Source organism: Panicum virgatum, chromosome 1N (genome assembly GCF_016808335.1).
Source record: "Panicum virgatum strain AP13 chromosome 1N, P.virgatum_v5, whole genome shotgun sequence".
NCBI lineage: Eukaryota > Viridiplantae > Streptophyta > Magnoliopsida > Poales > Poaceae > Panicum > Panicum virgatum.
In genome coordinates this window covers 25,559,948-25,566,084 of record NC_053145.1, presented here as the reverse complement: position 1 = coordinate 25,566,084, position 6,137 = coordinate 25,559,948, and positions in this window count along the sequence as shown.

Here is a 6,137-nt window from a genome sequence, read left to right as displayed (position 1 = left end):
GAGAAAACAAAAGTCAGTGGTTTGACTTGGTCCAAACTCAAGATTTTCAATTGAAACTCGAAAAATTTTGAACACGAAAGTTGTTCAAAATTAAATTTCCTACAACTTTCCTTTCAGGCAGAACTTCATTTGAGCGATGATTTGAAAGTTTAAAATTTGAATTCAAGTTTAATGATCCCGCTATTTTTCGGGGTTTTTCTCCAAATTTCATGTTGTAACTTGAAAAGCTTTGAACGCGAAAGTTGTTTATCTTGTCAAACTTCACGACTTTCGTGTTGGGCAAAAGTTCATTTGAGCGAACATGCGAGAGTTGACTTTTTGGTTTATCCAAACGGAAATTCGGCTTTTACGTGATCACCAAAACAGGGTTTACTGTGTCATTTGATGTTAATGGCATGTTTAAACAGTGCTAAACACCGGAGTGTTACAGCCTACCCCCCTTAAAAGAATCTCGTCCGAAGATTCAGATAAGCAAGCTAAGTGCAGGAAAGAGGTGTACCTCCAGTTGAATTCAGAAAACCGGGGAAATTTTGATTTAGGTAGCTTTCCGTTTCCCAGGTAGCTTCCTCTTCGGTATGGTGACTCAATTGAATCTTGTACATTTTGACTGCTTTTCTTCGAGTGACCCTTTCCTTTTGATAAAGAACCTTGATAGGGTATTCGACATAAGAGAGATTGGTTCTACCAATATTTCTGTTTGTTCAATGATCTCGGTGGGAACTCGAACACATTTCTTGAGTTGAGAAACATGGAAAACATCATGTACTGCTGCCAGTCGAGGAGGAAGTCGTAGTCTATAGGCCACGGGTCCACAAAGCTCAGTGATTTCATAAGGGCCAACATATCGTGGAGCTAATTTGCCCTTCACGCCGAATCTCTGCACACCCTTGGTTGGCGAGACTCGAAGATAGACATGATTACCTACTTCAAATTGCAAAGGGTCTCTCCTTTTATCAAAATAACTCTTTTGCCTAGACTGGGCGGCCTTTAAATTCTCTTGTATTACCCTCACCTTCTCTTCTGCCTCAGTTACGAGATCGGGTCCGAATACCACTCGTTCTCCGACTTGCGACCAACTCAAAGGGGTACGACACCGTCGACCATATAAGGCCTCAAATGGTGCCATTTTCAAACTCTCTTGATAACTACTGTTATATGAGAACTCCGCTAGAGCTAGACATTTGTCCCAACTCTTGTCATAATGAATGACGCAAGCTCTCAACATGTCTTCTAGGATTTGGTTCACCCTCTCAGTTTGCCCATCGGTTTGTGGGTGATAAGCTGAGCTTCGAATTAATTTTGTCCCAAGAGATGCTTGCAACTGTTCCCAAAAGCGTGCAACGAACTGTGTCCCACGATCAGAAATAATTGTCTTGGGTACCCCATGCAAGCAAACAATGCGATCGAGATAGATCTCAGCATACTTCTTGGCAGTGTAAGTAGTATGTACCGGAATAAAATGTGCCGTCTTGGTGAGTCTATCCACGATAACCCAAATGGAATCATGCTTCTGGGATGTGTTGGGTAATCCAACAATGAAGTGCTGAGGATGTCCCAAAATTTTTAGTGACCAGAGAGCTAGTAAACTGAGTGCTGAGGACAAACTACTAAGCCTAAAATCACCAAATTTTTTCAGAAACTTGGTGAGTAAATTTGGCACAAGTTTTGTGTTGAACACTTCTGCATAAAACATCTCTAGGAAGGCCTAAAAATTCGTGCAACCCAAGTACTTAAAGCTGACAGAAAAACAGGGTGTCAAAGTTTCTAGTGTTTCCCCACTGTATACTAGTCGAAAATTTTTCAAATTTAAACAGCAGCAAGTAGACAAGTTTTGGAGCAAAATTTTCCGCTGGCACTTCTACAGATAAAGTCTTCTACCATGCCAAACAATTTCATCTTCCAGGGTATAGCAGAAATGACAGATTTCTAGATAGACCTTAATTGAGAGAAGATGAACCGTGCTCACGTGCAAACCTTAACCTTACCGACTAACCCACATCTAGTTTCAAGGGCTTTCAATTATATGAATATGATGCATGCATGACCTGATCGTCCTCCCAAGGAAAACAATTGCCAAATAGTTTTGGACTTACGGGGTTAGCACCGGTGGCATGGCACAATTTACGTCTCTCCCTAGATATATCTTTCTAGCCGAGTTCTAACCGTGCTTAACTTACATAATCGCGGTTAGTGTACCTGCAGAAAATTGACAGATATATATTCATTGAACCTTTCATGCCAGCACACATGAAAGCGTCCCCATACATTACCGCTTACTATAGAAGCGGCATCCATGCGTCCAACACTGCATGGACAACGTTCATACGCTACCGAGGTGACGTATTCACGGTTTCTTTTACTCCCAATATAGTCAACCGATGGTCGGTATATTGGCAGCAGCTCAAGTAGGCCACTGCTTGAGCACAGCGTTCGGTTCGCATCACCGACGGGAAGGTCAAACTCTCTCAGCTGACAGAGTATACTTTACTCCCAATATAGCCAACTAATAGTTGGTATATTGGCAGCACCTCAAGTAAGCCACTGCTTGAGGGCAGCGTTCGGCTCGCATCACCGACGGGAAGGTCAAACTCTCTCAGCTGACTGATGATTCTTACCGTCTTACCTTAGCGTAGGTGCGTCGTTACATAATGTAAAGTGCTGAATTTAAAGTACAGAAGAAATGTGCTGGAAGTCAGTTATAAATAAACCATAAGTTAGATAACCACCTAAAAACTCCCATAATATCCCTAGGGCTTTACGTACTATACACAATCCTTAACGAACCAACGTATTTACCAAACGCGATTATGTGGATAAGTTTTAAGTAAAACTTTTAAAATCTAGTCGCACTCTCAGGTGTGCGCTTTGTTCGGCTCTGATACCAGCTGTGGCAGTACCGCCCTAATTAATCCGACTCAAGTGCGCAAACCATCATCTTAAAGACAATCCCGGCTAACACGCACTTCAAACGGAGTAATTCGGCAGTGCTGTCGGGTAAAGTCCCGAAGAATCCACCTGAGCGTCGATCGAACCCAAAGCTTACATGTAACCCACACGAAGGTGAGTCCAGAGAGTACAACATTTCACAGATATATTACATTACAGAGTCTTAACTTAATTATTACAAACCAAGTTCGAAATCTTCGAAAGGTACTTGAAATTCGAATTGAAAGTAGTTCAGAGTTCACTGCAGCGGAAATAAAACGAGTTCTAAACGACGATACATGATGTCATGATGAAGCCCGTACATGACATCACTCGGCAATGTCATCATTGGCCGGAGTCGTATCCCACTCCACCGACCAACCAGGAGGCAGAGTACACGGCCAAGTCAAACTAGCTATCTGATCTTCAAATGTATCACCTGAAACAAAGTGGAGCCACAAGCAAGGCTGAGTATACTAATACTCTGCAAGGCTTACCCGACTAGGATATAACTAACCCTCTAACTAGACATGCAAGGCTTTTGGCTTGAGGGGTTTGTCTTTGCCGAAAAGCAGTAAGTCCTTATTTTCCGATTTTAGCTTTCAAGTTCTATTATGATTAACCATTATTCATTAGCATCTATCCTAAAGCATACATGGTGGAAAGCAATTATTTTTCATCATTCAACCATATTTCTCATCATCATTGTTCCACTTCTTACTCTATGTGGCAAAAGGGTTAAGCAGTCTCAATATCCGTGAGAGACGGACGATTCGAATCGAATTTGTTAACCTGGCCAGGCAGACCTAAACACACGCATGGGGAATGCAATCACCCACGCGACTTTTCCCCTTTTTCCCCGGGCATGAAACAGGCCCACCGTCCTAGGGTGCCCTGCACCCGTGCGTGACCATAGACCAGACAGTGGGGAGTATGTTCCACGGCCGGTTCCATCAGATACTTAAGCTTACCGATTACCATATTCTCGGCATGTGGTTAGTACGTTCAAACGCTTAACCACCACTACCACACACCGCGACCTTATCCATTTTGACTAAACGGACGGGGTATCACAAGTACAACAACCCCGCCCGTAAACCTTATATTGCAGTGTGTAGTAAGCATTCAACTCCTATGAGCTCGCGAGTGACAGGAAATCACTCGACTTCTACCGAACCATTAGCATAGCCAACTAGCGACCTACACATACTAGTGTTCAAGCATAGGTACCTAGGATCATGCAACTAAGGTTCCAAACAATTCCTGCAACTTAAATGCACAATAAATAGGAATACAAATAGTTGCATAAATTAAAATAGGTAGGACATGCTCCGGGGCTTGCCTTCCTGAGCGGAGCTAGCCTTGGGCTCTTCTGAACTCGGGTTCAGGTCTTCAGTGGCTTCAGTTAGATTCACTTGAGCTTCACGCTGCTTACTCTTGGACTCCGGCACCAACTCGTACGTACCGTCAGGGAGAGTAGTCGAATCTATATGAAATGCATATGCGTGAGTTATTTTAGTGATACGATTTAATCAATTCTTCACTAAAGAGTTGTAATCCAACACAAACTCAAGATGATTTGCAAAGGATTATGTTACATCATTTTGGACAATCCTTTATAGAGTAATAATCATTATAACTGACTCCACAAAGTAACTAGGGTGGATTGTACCTTTTATCCTTATGCAGCAAAAGAAAGGATTTTTCTCATTTATTACTAGGTTACGCATGTCCTAATCACAAATAATGTTAAACAGAGATTCTGGGTTTGAAATTTTTATGCAAGATACACCTCTGAGTAAAAAGCCTACTGTGAAATTTTTAGCCTATTTCATGCAGCCCATTAACCATGAAAAATAAAATAACCAGCTACTGCTAGAAGCAAAAATGAATTTTACAGGTCAAACTATACAAGTACTGGTAATGAAATTTTAACTGAGTGTTGTCTACCTAAAGATGAGCCAGCCATAAATTTTTGACAATTAAAAAAGCATTGTACAGGGTATGAAAAATAGTACAAAGTATTGCTGCATGGATCAAAATTAACTTCCACAGACTGTTATAGCATGTTCCAGAGCCTCATCTTTTACCAGTATTGTTATAAACTAAATTTCATCCCCTAGAAAAATTATTAGATTTTTCTATGCAAAGAAACTATTTTTCTTGATTTAGTGTAAATATCTAAACTATTAATTAGTTGGATTGGTTCCACCAATCTAAAATTTCTCAAAATTTTTGTACAGTAACTAAATATCAAGTTAAAGGTACTGTAAAAGTTTGAGCTCAGTAAACCAAGTTAAACAGTATGTACAAACAAACTAATTTAAACAAGGCATAAAGCAAGATTTAAATAAACCGATAGCTAGGCATGTCAAAAGTCTATGAAACTTTTACACAAGGTTATACATCAAACATGTACCCCACTGACCAAAAATGGCTAAAAACTCATGCTTGTAACTTGAGATCTAATATAAAGTACATTTTCTTTGTATTTTAAATGAAGTAAAAACTATTGAGCAGATGAAAAAGTGTATGTAACAAAAGTTGTAGATCTCTTTGCAAAGATTCCATAATAGTTGAGTTTGCATTTTTCTGATTTTTCTTTTTCTACGATTTTTAAACGAATTTACTAGTTTGCTGTTTTTCAAAACAAAAAGAAAAAGGAAATGTAATCTTGCATTTAGGCCCCTGGAACTTTGTTTTCTTTTAACCTGTGGTCCCTGGACGGGTCTTGGAACAGAGGAGGGCACGGCGGCGCTTTTCCCGGCGAGGAGGGTCACCGGGGGTGGGGGCCCGTAGCCCGTAGGGGAAGAGCAAGAGGACGTCGGCGCGCACCCACTGGCGGTCTCGGGTTGGGCCGAGACGGCCTGTGGTGGCGGCGCCGTGGAAGGGGGCGGCGGCGCTGGTTTTGTGCCGCGGCGGCGGCTCGCCGGCGGGGCAGGGATGGGCCGTCCGGGCTTGGGGGCTTCGGTGGGGGGTGAGGAAGGGAGCTGTGGGCTCGATTTGGGTTGAGGAGGGGCGGAGGCGGAGCTCCACGTGGAGCGGGCGGCCGGCGGCGGTCTGGACCGCGGCGGCGCCGTTCCAGTGGGTTGGGGCGGTGGTGGAGGGGTCGGGGAGCACCAATGGGAGGTGGGGATCCCGTTCCCGGGCTCCGTTGGGGCGGAGGGAGGCCGGAGATGGGGGCTCCACGGTGATGTGGTGCTCGGCGGCGG